Below are 15511 nucleotides of genomic sequence, written 5' to 3' on the forward strand. Positions count from 1 at the left end.
GGTCCCCACCCAGTACAACTTCAGGTATGCATTTCACATATATTTTCAGGCCAAAAAAAAAAAAAAAGTAACCCCCCCTTCCCCTCGCTCTTTGTTTCAAGACAAACAAAAGTAACTGGCATATTTCTTTCCCAACCACGTGCGCAGGCAGCACGGGTGCCCTAAAAAAGGAAACCTGTTTCCCTCCTCCCAGGTTTCTGGTTTCCCCACCCAGTCTCCCCACCGTCCCCCACTCCCCGCACCCAGTCCTTCCGGCCTCCACCCAGCCTGGGAGAAGGGGCCCGACATTCCAGGTAACCTGACTCCCCAGTCAGCAGGGGCGGTGGCTGCTGCTGCGTGGCCACGTGACTGTCCCTGCCCGCCCGGGAAATGCACACCTTGTCAGAAAATAGGGGACAGGTGAGCCAAGAGGACTGTGCGAATCTGAATTTAAAAACACGTTTGCTAAAAGGGAGCCTGCTTCGGCATCAGACAGCTTCCACTTTGATCATTAGAAATTAGAAGGCACGGCTGGCCCTAGGCTTCTCTGGCATGAGCTGAGCTGCAGGACAAAGGCTGGAGCTTTGGGGAGGAAAAGGCAGGCTGAGCGGGTTTTATGGGGCTGCCGCGCAAGTCTGAACTGGAGCTCCCGGAGGGCCCAGCTCCTGGTGAAGTGGAGCTGCAGGCCTCGGTCCTGGTCCCGGGTCATACCCCTGGCTCTGCCCACCCTTCCTTGCCTTTGATCTGTAGAATGGGAGAATGTAGGGGACACACTGATATTTTTAAAGGGTACGGGATCTGCTGTCTCCTCCCCAAATAGAGGGCTTGGGGAGATTTCCTCTGAGCACTGGAAGGAACATGCTCTCATATGTAATCTCATGAGCTGGGCCTCCTCTTCCAGCGCCTGTCAATCAACTAACCGGTTCTGAGAGCCTCTGCCAGGGATCCTGTGTGGAAAAGGGAGGGCGTGGTCTCGCTTTAAGGCTATTTATGGTTTAGCTGGGAGGATGGAAGATATGAGTATAAAACATGACAATAACGTGTATTGAGTGCTTCCCATGTGCTAGGCTTTGTGCGTCACCCTCCTTTATTCCACATGACACCCCATCAAGCAGGTAATATATTATCATCATCTCCGTTTTATGGACAATGAAGTGAGATCCTTTGCCCCGGGTCACACTGTGCAGCAGTCAGGCCGTGCACAGATCCGACGGACTCCACAGGAACCAGCTGCATTCCCATCACACCTTTGGCCTCAGCCTCCCCACTCTGGTTCCTGGACTCTGCTTGCCCTCTCCATGGAGGGCAGGAGAATTCCCTGTCGTTATGACATTTTAGCCCCCCTTCCTTTGGGATCCCACACAAGTTCTGTTTCTTCCCCTTCCTATGTCTTAACTAATTCAACACTCAGCCCAGTTAATTTCCCCATAGGCAACGTTAACCTTGTACATCATCTTGTCCTCTGTGATCTTGCTGTCCAAGTAGAGAGAAGAGGCCTGATTCCAAACAGTTAAATGGACAATGAGTGAGACTTGTCGGTCTCTTTAGTCCCTTCCTCAAACGTTCAGTGACCCATTTCCTCTCAGTTTTGCACGAAGCTGTGATCTTCCGGAGGACAGTCAAGCACAGCCAGGGTTTCCCAGCACCCCAAAGGCAGCTCTGACAGCACAGCATCTCCAACTCAATTTGCCACTTATGATGACTAAAGGACCAAACAGAATGCGCCTTCCCAGCGAAGCCAACATCTTGAACTTTTTTAATATTGTGAAACACCAGCCAATAGGATTTTATGAGCACCGTGGGAGACACATCCTTTGACCTGGTAGATAATCCCACATTTCTGGCTGCTGGGCTAATCACAGCCTCTCCCTTGGGCATGGGTCTGAATGGGAAACATTCTGGTGTTTGGAAAATTCCAGACTGGTAGGAATTAAGCGAGCCCACTGGGCCCACTGTTCTTTATGTTGTATCCCCAGCTGACTGGGATTGAGAAGGCCTGGTGATCCTTGTTCAGTATAATTCCAATTCTGTTCAGCAAAAATATGGGGATCTGGAAACTTGCCACACTTTGTTTTGTTTTTATTGAGCACCTCTGTGTGCATCACTTAGTGGTAAAAATAATGGAAAGAACAGAGTAGGAGTTGGGAAATCTAGGTTCTACCTGTCCTAGCCAGCGTTGGGCCAATTGAGCATGCTAATTCCCACCCATATGGGCCTCAGTTTCTTCACCTTTAAGAAAAATAAAATAAAAATTGGACCAGGCCAGTGGTTTTCAAATCAGAGCAGCTCTGCCTCTATCTCATGTACATGGGAATTGTGTGTCAGATATTTAAGAAACGGAGAGGGGGGTGATAACTATTATACACCCACTGCTCCAGAGGCTCTGAGGCTGACAATTCTCCTGAAGGCGTTTGGTGGTGATCATGCTTCTGGAATTGCAGCTGTTTAGATTGGCTGAGTGATGGATTGCGTGAGGGAAAGGAGTGGAAGACAAGGCTGGGAATAAGGTTTCATTCTGCACTTGGGATCACCATGGGTGCTGGGCCAAGGAGTCGACATTGTTTCATTGGAATTCAGGAGCCACCAATGATTTTGAAAGCAAAGTTTTGTCAGTTATGATTTTCACACAGCTGTAAGAGACCTGTAAGAGTGGCTTAAGAACAGAAAAGTTACTTCCTTATAAAAGTCTCTGGGGATGGGCAATTCAAGGCAGGCATGTGAGCTCCATGCATTGTCAAGGTCCAGGCCCCTCCTAGTTTTCTGCTTTTCTATTCTAGTCAAGCAGGCTTTCACCTCCACAGTTGCCTCATGGTCTAGGCTGGCTGCCGGACTCCACCCATCATGCGTGCATTGCAGGCCAGGAGGAGGAAGAGTGAATGTGGAAAATGCAAAGGGGTGGGCAACCCAGTTGAGTCGGCCCACTTTCATCAGCCTTCCCAGCAGTCCCAGACAACCCATTTTCCCACTTCTCATTGGCCACAACAAAGTCTCACTGCCACACCTAGTGTCAGGGGAGGCTGGGCAGTGTGCACCTGTTTTCTGGGACTTGCTAAAAGGCAGGGTTCTGTTACTAAGAGAGAAGGGAAAATGGGTATTGGGAGGGAGCTAGTGGCCTCTGCTACGGAGAATGAGCGCAACTCTGCCCTGGATTCCTCTGTCTGGGGGCAGTAGATGGGATACCTTGGACTCGGAGAAGGGAAGGAGGCCTGTGCTGGAGTAACCCTAGGAAGGCGGGTTGGGGAGGAGGGCCAGCAGGATGGTCTCCGTTGACAGGATTTTGTCAGCTGGGCATGAGGGAGTGGAAGGATGCAAAGATCACACCCAGTTTTGGAACCATGTGGAAAGGAAGCTGGAGATGCCAGTGGCTAAAATAAGGAAGCTGGAAGAGAACGAGTTTTAGGAAAGGGGGTCATGAATTAGAATTTGGACCTGTTGAGTGTGTGGTACTGGTGGTACACCAGGACTGGAGCTTGAGGGCATTTTCAAGTAAATATTAGGTTCCCCTAGTTTTTAAATTCTTATTATCTAGGATGTCCTAGCATCTCAGATGCTTTATTGGGCTTCCTAAGTTGTTACATAGGGAGATTCTGTAGAAGATGATGGAGGAGGATACTGGGGTTACCTTTTCCCTGCCGAACCCAAGCTCCATAGAGGTTCTCTCCCACCACTGGGCTGAAGGATCCCGAGAACTATGACAAGGAAGATATTCCAGGTATTTTGATATTCCAAGCAAATGCACGTTTCTTAAGGGGGTTTCTGCCCAGAGCCCCCCTGTGATCTTCCACTGTGGTTAGCTCAAATATGGGCCGAGCACAAATTCTTCAGTTCTAGTCCAGAGACATTTCTTAGTCACAGACTCCCTGATTCCCTTTCACTCTGAGCCTCCACGTGGCCCCAATTTACCTTCCCTGTCTCGAACCCACTGTTAGCGGGGCATAGGCTAAGTGGGGGCTGCCCCTATATGCAGGAGGGATGTACATAGAGCCGTCTGCAGTGTCCCTCGTCCAAGAGAACAACTCACAATGACAGTGTGGAGGGGAGGGCCCCCCTGGGTGAGGACCGGGCACAGACAGCAAGTTTAATAGTCAAGGTAGTCAAGGCATCAAGAATTAAGGCAAGGGGTCCTGAGCTCAGGGAGCAGAACTGAAATCCACTGAACGCGGAGCATTCTGGGAATGCTCTTAGCACATCTTGCCTGGGTAAAAGCCACTCCTTCAAAGAGACAACCTGGGTCAGATAACTGCCAAGTGAGGGCCTTAAAAAGACATGCTCAGTGAGAGCAGAGACAGCAGCCCCCACTCAGCCTGTGTGTGGTGTAGAGTCAGTTACTAGTATGCCTGGAGCAGAAACCTGGACTTCAGGATGTTGAATGCATTCTTTCACTGTCTCTGGCTGAAGCTATTGCTGCTGAGGTGCATGGTAGCAGTTCTGAGCACCCGTCCATTGTTGGTGATGCTGTTCACTCTACCCGGAAGCTTTTAGGATCTTCTCAGTTTGACATTGGCTTTGCTATAAATCTTTTATTATTCACTGAGCCGCTCACTTAATGAGCCTGCACCTGTGTCCTTTAGGTAGGGGGCCTTTTCTCAGTATGCCTTTGGCAGTTTCTTCCCCATGATATATTCTCTGTTCTCTCTTTCTAGAAATCTTATTAGTCACATGTTGGAAATGCTAGACATCACTTCTCTTCTACCTTTCATCCCTTTGCTTTCTATTCTGTAGATCTTAATACTGCCTTCCTGATGAGGCCATTAAAACTTTTTTTTTTTCTATTGGCATCAAAGGGGTGCTTACGTTGAATGACCAGGGTGGGGGTGGAGGAGGATTTGGGCACTGGGACTTTGGCTGGGAAACAGGCTGCCTTTTCCCCTCACTCGCAGCTGGTCATCACCCTCGTGGCTATGGTCTTCTGTGTGATGGATTCAACTGAGGTTCTTTGGCTTCTTGAATTTCTGAGGAACCTCAGCTCTTGCAACTTTCTGTGTCTGTGGCGTAGAGCCTAATGTTTCTGCTTCGGGTCAGTAGAGTCACTAAGAAATTGAAGAAGTGGGTGATTACAAGGGAATAGCCTGTTGTAATGCGTGTACATAGAGAGGTTGTATTCTGTGTAGATGGTGATGACTTAGTTGTCTGGCCCCAAGCAGCTGACCACCTAGGTTTCTGGAATGAAGTTGCTTTTCTGAGAGAAGCTTGGGTTAACCCGAGTCTTAGAATACTTTCACTGGAACAGCATATTGGCATGACACAAATTTTAAAATATGTGCTTGTTTATTGTGTTTTTTTAATAGAATTTGAGCATTTTAACAGAATAAACCACAAAAATCTTCCACGTCCACCCTCTATTGACCAGAGCTCTCTGTGCTCTGCCCTCCGTGGGCCCTTGGTGACCTTGTCTGTCTTTTGATTCTGTTGCTGCTATAGCATCTTGCTGCTTCCATTCTCTAGGTTCCTCTGGCCACCTTCCCTGCCTCTCAGCTTCAACTTTCCCAAGTCGCCTTCTTCCTCTCCCTCTACCTTGGTGTTTGTCACAGTGTAGTTGGTGGATATCCAGTGTCAGAATCACATGAGGCCTCACCCCACCTGCTGATCAGAACCACTGGGATGGGGTGGGGGACGCCCAGCGGTCTGCCTGCTGCTCCAGCACTCTGGCAGGGGTCCTGGGTCCTGGAGGGGGAGGCTGGGAGGGAGGGATTCTCTTGCATGCCAAGTTCATCTCATAGCGCAGCCACCATGCTCAGGGCCTGACTGCTGTTCATCCTCCGCCCTTCCTCTCAGGCAGTTCAGACCCCGCAGGCGTCACTCTCCTGCAAAGTGCCAGAGGCGGTCACCTTTATTTGAAATCTTCTATTTCCAAGTATTCACGGGACACTCCTCTGGGCCATCTATTGGAGTTCGGTGTTTCCCCCCAGGTCACTGGGAGATGAGGACACAGGCCTGAGAGGGAGCTCTGTGGGCAGGTCTGCGTTGTTAGAGAGAGCCACAGTACTGCATACGGACTACCTGGCTGAGATAGTGCGCACTGTTTTTGTAGCCAGGGGGAAAGTGGGCTTTGCTGTTCTTTATCCCATTACTTCTACTAGAGCCCTGGGAGGAGGGAGAGGGGAACCAAGTGGTGAATTCCTGGCAAGAGTTCAGCATTAACATTTGAAATGGAAATGCTGTGGGAACCCTCCTCTACACCCCCCACCCCCGCCCTCGCCCCCCCCAGATTATGACGGGGTTTCTGTGTGGCATTCACTGGCTGTTGATTATTGCAGAACTGGGTCAGTTGGAGGTCAGGGAGGCAGAGGCAGGGAAGGCTGGGGGCTTGGAGGTAGAGCAGGAAGCTCTAAGGATCTGTGCGAGATCTTTAGAAAGGACACGAGGCTTTAAGAGTCACCTTGTTATGCCAGGCCGGTGTGGCTCAGTGGTTGAGCATTGGCCCGTGAACCTGGAGATCACGGTTCAATTCCTGGTCGGGGCACATGCTGGGGTTGTGGGCTTGATCCCCGGTAGGAGGTGTATGGGAGGCAGCCAATCCATGTTTCTATCTCTCTATCCCTCTCCCTTCCTCTCTCTAAAATCAGTAAAAATCAAAAAAAGAAACATATTGTGGGAGGAGTAGGTCACTGCACTGTTCAAGCTCTGCATGTGAAACCCTACAGATGTCATAGGAAACCCCCAGGAGGGAGCAGTGAGAAGAACTGCACTAGGAGAGCCAGGTCACTGCTGGGCAGACCTGCCCTGGACTCGCCTCCCTTTTAGTACTTGAGGGAGGAATGTTTCATTTACCACAGAGTGGCCTGGAGTGCCCCCTCCACTTCCCAGGTTGTGCTGGGTCCCAGGGGATTTACTGCTTCCTCCAGGGGGCTCCCAGCATGGCTGGGAGGCAGGCCTGTTCCCCAGCTGCCTCACCTCTCGTTTTATCTGTCTCCGGCTGACCTCTTAGTTTTACAATGAGTCAGTTTATTTGCTTGTGCAAATTGAGTTTTCTTAGAGAGAAACAGAACATAACTAGAAAGAGGCCAATGTTTTGATGGTTTCCTCTTAAGAAAGAGAAACAGCCTGGGCTCCGCAGACACTGTTCTTACCAGGACAGCCCGTGTTGGTGGCTCATTTTGATCCCGTGTGGTGAAGTTGAGAGGGCAGAGAAATATCACCTCCCTTGTCGGAGGTAGAGAGATCTGCTGGGTTTACAAGCTAATTACTTCTGGATTCCCTGGGAGTTCAGAGAATTTGCTTAGCAACCGGCCTGACCGGCCCCTTGCCTCCTGCGGCCCCCAACTTTACTGCACTTACCAGTGGGGTGATCGTGCGGGGTTTCTAAGCAAGGACTAAGCATTTTGGGAAAATAGTGCCAGTCTTTTCCTAGATGGGACCCGAGCCTGAAACCTAGTCCAACAAAACGAGGGAGAACAAGCCAAAAAAAACCTTTTTAAGAAACAACACAGGCAGTAGGAAATCATACTGGTCAGGGCTTGTTTTCCTGGCTCAGGGCCTCATTCCAACCTGTTGCAATCAGCTCTGGAGTGTCTATAGGGACACCCCGGTGCGGGCCCCTCGGAGGAAAGGAACTTTTACATCTCTGTTTGACTGGGCTCTGTGCCAGGGGCTAAGTTCAAAGTGCAGTTTCCAGTAATTTGCTGGGCCTCTCTGTGGGTTTGATAGGCCAGGACAGAAGCCTGCAAGCCCCAGTAATATTTCCTGATTTCTGTCATTCCTTAAGGAGAGAAGGAAGGCCGCGGAGGGATGGGGCTGAGCACTTGTGTTGGTTCTGGGAGCAGAGGGGACCTCTCCCGCCCCCTGCCTCCCTGGCCTGGCAACCCCCGGCCCAGGGCTGGTGGGCAGCGCCCTCCCCGAGAGGCGCGAGGTGCCCGCCCGCCAGCCAGACCCTTGGTTGATTTACTGGCCTTGTTTGCAGCTATAAAGTTGTCGAGTAATGGCAACGTGTTCTTGTTTTCTCATATCTGTAGGATGAAAGTGAACATTTTTATAATCCTCCCCTCCTCACCACATTTAAGTTCCCTGGCGTTAGACATGTGGACTTGATTAAAGGGGAAACCCTACAGAAAAGTTCGATTTTACACTGCCTCAGCCATCCCCTTCCGAGGACAGGGTCCGTCTCCCTGTCATTTCATCTTTGTGTCTCCCCCCTGAGGACCTGATTTGGGATGAATCCTTATTAAATCACGGGGTGGGTAGCGGGGAATCGCATTTCCAGAAAGTATTTGATAGGACTGTGTAATCACTATGTCAGGTAGGGGCTCATAGGAAGGCTGCTCTGTTGATCACAGCTTCTTTTCCACAAGGACTTGTGTGTTTTTTAATATATATATATTTTTTATTTTTCTTTCTTTCAGAGAGGAAGGAAGAGGGAGAGAGAAATAGAAACATCAGTGATGAGAGAGAATCATTGATCGACTGCCTCCAGCACGCCTCCCACTGGTGATCGAGCCTGCAACCCCAGCATGTGCCGTGACCAGGCACCAAATCGAACTGAGAACTCCGGTTCATAGGTCGAAACTCAAGCACTGAGCTGCGCCAGTTGGGCAGGACTTGTGTTTCAGAGTGTTTGCTCTGGTCCCCATAGCCGCTGGACTTGGAAAAGACCCAGGGGAGCTGGGGAGGCCTGAGGCACAGTGGACGGAGGAGCAGAGGGAGCTGAGCTGGACTCTCCAAGGCTCTTTTGCGCCGGCATCAAGGGCAGTCACCTTCAGAGCCGCCCCTGCCTCTAACACCCCTTCATCCACAAAATGAAAGCCAGACAAACCCACCAGGCATACGCACAGGGACTGTGAAGGGGTCTGGAAATAGCCCTGGGAGTTACTCTCCCCACCCCCTCCACACTCCCCCCGCCCCCCAAGTCTGCCCTACTTCCTCAGTTCTCCCACAGCAGGCTTCTTTTCATTTGCTAATTTGCCTCAGAAAAAGCAACTATCTGAGCTGCTTTTCCGCTAGCCTGGAAACTTGGATTATAGCAAGTTAACATTGTGGCATGATCCCACTGCAATGAAGCCATGTGGAGCTGGTGGTGGTGGAGTGGATGTTGGTGAGAGTGGGAGCAGAGAATTTACCGTAACAGGTATTTTCTGTGCTCGTTTCAGAAATGCTAGTATAAAGCTGCGTTGGTATGAAATCTTATTTAAATATTTTTATTAGAGGATTTGGTGCTATTTGAAACCATCTAACTCTGCATCTGTATGGTGCCAAAAGAACTAGTTAAACATTTAAAAACAAGATGGGGACAGTCTGATTGTATGGACTTGTATTACACAAATAATGCATTGGTGTGATTTCCTCTCTCTTTAATGAACTGACGATACTTTTTTAACTCACATGAATGAATTATTTGTTTTTGCAATGTGGAATAGAACAATATTTCAGCCGTCTTCAGTTACAATGAAAAAAACAGCTTGTGACTTGTTGTCTAGGAAACCAGGCACCCAGCTAACTCCACGGTCAGTGTCAGGGAAATGGAGAGGAAGGCGGAGATGAACTCACATCCTCTCCTTGCCCAGTGACTCCTCACACCACGGCGCAAGGAGAGGGAGTAGGTTAGATTCTTGAATGAAATAAGGACAGCTGTGTCATCATCAAACAGCTCTCTCGAGGCAGGGCATGGATTTCCCACCACTTCTCTGGCGATTACACGTCTCTGTTCAAAAGAAGATGTGCCTGCAGAAGACCCTGGCTTTCCAATTGACTTAAAGCATGTGTTCCTTGCTTTCAGTTCCTGTATGTGCTGGGGATGGGGGTGTGATGAGCCGCACGCCTCCCATGTCGATAATGTTTGGCCTCCGGAGTTTATGGAGACGGCATTGGCAGGCTCACCTACTCACAAGGCATCCTGAAGGTCCATGATACATACACTTTTCATCTTGTGTGTGGGAGCAAGCCCCAACGACCTCTGTGTGATTCGACCTCTATGCGATTCGGTTGTTCTTCACACCGCTGACGGGTGCAGACAGTGATCTTTACACAGGCAACTGAGGGTTGAGGAAAGTGACAAGTGAAGGTCTAAGAAAATGAAAGTTCTTTGCTACGTGATCCAGTCCGAGTGGGGATTGAACCTGCCACCCAGGTACATGCCCTGGGCCTGGAATTGTAACCCTTCATGCGAGGGCCAGTGCTCTACCACTGAGCCACAATAGCCAGGGCCAGAAGTTATTTTTAAACAGTTTTTTAACCTTGTATTTTGTACCCCATCAACTTATTAAGAAACCTACAGAGTCACTTAGCCTTGTGAAATCTACACACGATGGAGGATGTTATAGGCTGAAGTGCTATGTGAGGATTTGAGAATCTGTATGTGAAATAACTGGTTGGAATCACAGATTCGGTTTTGCTTTTATGCTATGCTTAGGATATTGTGGAAATATTTTTTAGGCTACCATGCTGTAAGGATTAATAGCTATTTATTAACTCTTGGGTTAAGCACTCTCGCAGGCCTAGAGCATTTTAAATGAACAGTATAAAATGAATGATGTAAACAATATATTTACTAAGGTGTGAGCAGCTACATAAATGAATGGGTATTCTATGATTAGAGAAGTTGAAAAATTAAAGCCATTGGGAGCCAATTATTCATATTGCAGAAGCATCCTTCACAGCAAGAGAGACTGGCTTCAGGCCATGCGTCACCTGTGGGAGGTGTTCCTAGGTCCTCTCATTGAGGCTGCTCTGCCAAATATTACAGACCACTCCCAACAGCTCTTTCCACCCACACCCACTTCTTTTTTTTTTTTGTCTGGACTTTTTCTCCCATTCAGTGATCCCAAAGCCAACATAACAGCTGGGTGGGAAGGAGGAAGGAACTAAAATGTAACGAATGTCTCCTCTGTTTTACTTACATTTTCTCATTTAAATCTCACTAACACCTTCTGAAGTGAGTAACTGATAGCACCCTACTTTGAAGGCGATGCTCAGAAATTTTAAATAACTTGCTCTGAGTCCCCCAGCGGGAAGGGAGAGGGATTTACATTCAGATTTGGGCAGTCTTGCCCAGCTTCCCCTCAAGCGCTGACTACATCATCTCATTGGTAGCGAGTTCCTCCAAATATATAGAAAAATATGGTTGAATGAAGGAACATCTGTTGTATAAATCAAGGAACACCTGAGTATTTTTTTTTTCATGTGTCTATGAATGCTAGAGTTCAAGGGTCATGCTTGTAGTACATACAGTTCCAGAAAAGCTACTCTTTAATGCATGTCACCTTATTCTTTATTTTCAAAATAATCCCAGACATCTTAGCCAAAAAGCTACACATCCAGGCTACACTTTTAAATTTGTCACTACACTATCCTTATGAAAACTTTTGACTCGATTCTTTTCGCTCTCCAATATGTCTCATACCACCATTGCCTACTAACTGTGGCTGGAAATAGCAAGTCATTATGATGTCTGAATTAGCATCCAAAACACACTGGGTTTCTTCCAGGGTTCCCGTATCTATTATTGTTAAAACATATAACTTTTAAAACTCAAATGGTTTTCCCAAGCCAATTCTCTAATCACAGACATAAATTTCACTCCATTAAGGAAAGGAAACCAGGCAGTATGACTAAAGTTAGGAATATGATCAAATTTCAAGGGAGGAAAAAAAAAAAAGATGAGGCATGGAATTCTTTCCATTGCTTCTGCTTGTGAAACACGGTTCAAATAAAGCCCTGCTTTCCTGTGCACAGAAAGTGTGCAGCCTTTCAAGTGAGAGGTTGGATGGAGGCATGGAGGCTGCCATTTCTCGGGGTGATTTGGCAGAGAGGGGGTGTCTCAGGCCCCCCACTTTCCTTGGAATGGCCGAAGGGGTCCCGGAACCTGTGAGAGCCAGGAAGACAGGCTCTCTCCTTTCTGTAGCTCAGGGCAGTTGGAAGTTATGTAGCTCCATTTTCTCCTGTTGCATATTTATGAATCCTCTAAACAATGACCATCCGGAGAACTTGTGATAACCAGGCCAGCCTATCAGTAAGGAAAGGGGATGTGGGGGGAAGGCTAGCTCCATAGGCTGTGGAGGGTGCGCACTGTGGTATTCTTTTGATTGCTGCTCCTGAAAATACCCCAGGCCTCAAGGCTCCCTTTTTAATGTTTATCAGCATTTTGCTTCATAGGAGACTCTTTTCAACCTATTATTAGACTTGCTTCCTTGCTATTCTTAACTGTGTTCAGCTATCATTTAAAAACGCCAACTCTCTCGCCGAAACCGGTTTGGCTCAGTGGATAGAGCGTCGGCTTGCGGACTGAAGGGTCCCGGGTTCGATTCCGGTCAAGGGCATGTACCTTGGTTGCGGGCACATCCCCAGTAGGAGGTGTGCAGGAGGCAGCTGATCGATGTTTCTCTCTCATCGATGTTTCTAGCTCTCTATCCCTCTCCCTTCCTCTCTGTAAAAAATCAATAAAATATATTTAAAAAAAACAAAAAAAACGCCAACTCTTAAAAGAAAAAAAGAGAAAAAAAGGAAAATGCCAACTCTTACTCTTTATATTAAGAACATGAGATGAGACAGTTCCCCCTCCTAACCTCAGAGACAGGGCATGAGTTTTCCCTGAGAGAGTTCCGTGAGATCCATGTTCTTCATTTCATAGGCATAGCCACACATATATATAGACACGGTTTTCTAACGTATACAGAGTGATATAAAGTAAGTTTTGATGCTTACTTTCTAGCCGATCAACATTAATAGATGTTGAATTTTAAGTAGGTCAGCATAGTTAGACAAAGAAAACTCGTTTAAAGTTCTCTTAGTGAGTCAAAGGAAGACAAAAGTTAATCTTTTAAATCTGTATTTCTATTGTGGGTGGAAATGTGTGTGTGGGGGGGATCTGTATTTCTATTGTTTGTTGGAAAAAAGCTTATTTCTAAATATCTGTTATTTATATTGTTGGTGGAAATGAGATTTGTATTTCTATTGTTGGTAGAAAAGGAAACAGGCCTTTTAGGAAGCAAAGTAGCAGTAATTATTAAAGTTAGAAAAAACTGTATCATTCAACCCACCAACTCTACAACTGGGGATCTGTATCAGATAAAAATATCTATAGTTCTCACCAAGTGGCTCTCAATCACATTACCCTATTTTAATTCTCTGTATATGACTGAACGACATTATCTCCTATTTTTCTTGTTGTTCATTCATTCATTCATTCTCTTCTCCCATCAGAATGAAAACAAAGGCTGCATCTGTCTCTCTCACAATTATAAATTCAGCATCTGGCACAGAGTAGGCCCTCATAAAAGTATTTGTTGAATGAAAGAAATAAAAACACCCATAGATCAGGATGTGTGTCCATGGATTTATAGCAGCATCCTCTTAGTGGCCAAAAAAAAAAAAAAAAAAAAAAAAAAATGGAATTAAAGAGAATGCCCATCAGTGAGGGGCTGGTTGGGAGCCACACACTCCTGGCTGAGCGGCTTGGTGTGGGTGTCAATGGCATGGTTCTAGCATCAGTCTGCCTGGGCTTTGATCCCTATATTTCTATTAAATGCATAATGACTGGCCTGTGGAAAGGTATTTAGCTTCTATGTCTAAGTTTTCTCATCTATAAAATAAGGACAATAGTGATATCAACCTGAGGAATTATACTTTTTGACTTGTAAATTTACTTATATGGCCACCCAAAGGTCTTGTAAACATAGGCAACTGGACAACAAAGTTCTTAAACATGGAGAGAAGGGAATCACAAATGCCCATATCTGCAAATAACTCGTCCTCTGAAGGCTCCAGTGGTTGAGTGATTAGCCGATAGGGGGATTCTCTTGCACGTGGAGTTCGTCCCTGTAGCCACTGCGCTCAGTGCCTGACTGCTGCCCATCCTCGGCCCTTCCTCTTGGGCAGTTCAGACCCAGCAGGCGTCACGCTCCTGCAAAGCACCAGAGGCTCCCCTCCAGCGGTCACCTTTATCTGAAATCTTCTATTTCCAAGTGTTGGCAGGGACCCTCCTCTGTGCTGGCTGTGGCCCCTCATACTTGCCATCTATTGGAGTTCGGTGTTTCCCCCCAGGTCACTGGGAGATGAGGACACAGGCCTGAGAGGGAGCTCTGTGGGCAGGTCTGCGTTGTTAGAGAGAGCCACAGTACTGCATGCGGACTACCTGGCTGAGATAGTGCACACTGTTTCTGTAGCCAGGGGGAAAGTAGGCTTTGTTGTTTTTTTTTTTCCCATTACTTCTCCTAGAGCCCTGGGAGGAGGGAGAGGGGAACCAAGTGGTGAATTCCTGGCAAGAGTTCAGCATTAACATTTGAAATGGAAATGCTGTGGGAACCCTCCTCTACACCCCCCACCCCCGCCACCCCAGATTATGACGGGGTTTCTGTGTGGCATTCACTGGCTGTTGATTATTGCAGAACTGGGTCAGTTGGAGGTCAGGGAGGCAGAGGCAGGGAAGGCTGGGGGCTTGGAGGTAGAGCAGGCAGCTCTAAGGATCTGTGCGAGATCTTTAGAAAGGACACGGGGCTTTAAGTCACCTTGTTATGCCAGGCCGGTGTGGCTCAGTGGTTGAGCATTGGCCCGTGAACCCGGAGGTCAGGGTTCAATTCCTGGTCGGGGCACATGCTGGGGTTGTGGGCTTGATCCCCGGTAGGAGGTGTATGGGAGGCAGCCAATCCATGTTTCTATCTCTCTATCCCTCTCCCTTCCTCTCTCTAAAATCAGTAAAAATATATTTTTTTACAAAAAGAAACACATTTTGGGAACTTATCAAATTATGGAAGGAGTAGATCACTGCACTGTTCAAGCTCTGCATGTGAAACCCTATAGATGACTTGGGAGGGAGCAGTGAGAAGAACTGCACTAGGAGAGCCAGGTCACTGCTGGGCAGACCTGCCCTGGACTTGCCTCCCTTTTAGTACTTGAGGGAGGAATGTTTCATTTACCACAGAGTGGCCTGGAGTGCCCCCTCCGCTTCCCAGGTTGTGCTGGGTCCCAGGGGATTTACTGCTTCCTCCAGAGGGCTCCCAGCATGGCTCTCTAACCTAGTTTTATCTGTCTCTTGTGGACCTCTTAGTTTTACTATGAGTTTGTGGAGAGAAAGGAGTCACAAATACCCATATCTGCAAATAACTCAACCCTCGAAGGCTTGATGGACTCCACATCCAGTATTTTCTTAAAATACCACTTTACTCATGCCAAGGCTTTGTTCTAAAACCCCTCCTCCTCTGTGTCACTTAGTAGATATAGTTGAAAATCTGTAGGCCAAGCTTCAAGGGTCAGGATACCTTTGCTAACTTTCTCTACCACTGTTTCTTTACAAAGGCTCTCTGCCTCAGTCGGGGTCATCCTAGTGTCCACTCAACACCTCTCCGTCCCTTTGTCCGTGCCCTTCTCCCTCCTTTTCCCTTTTCTGAATCTTACTCATCCCTCAAGCCTTGGCTCAAGTCCATCTTCCCTGAAAGGATTTGAATGATCCTGGTCCACAGGGTCCCCTCTGCTTCCTCCCAGCCCCTTGAGGATGAAACTGTGGCTTTTCCTCCCTGTACCTCCACGGTTCCTAACATGCCGACTTGGGTATAGTTGACAGACAGTAAATATTTGCTGAATGATAGATATTTATAGGTATTTTCTG

Source organism: Plecotus auritus (genome assembly GCF_963455305.1).
Source record: "Plecotus auritus genome assembly, chromosome: 6".
In the NCBI taxonomy this organism is placed as follows: domain Eukaryota; kingdom Metazoa; phylum Chordata; class Mammalia; order Chiroptera; family Vespertilionidae; genus Plecotus; species Plecotus auritus.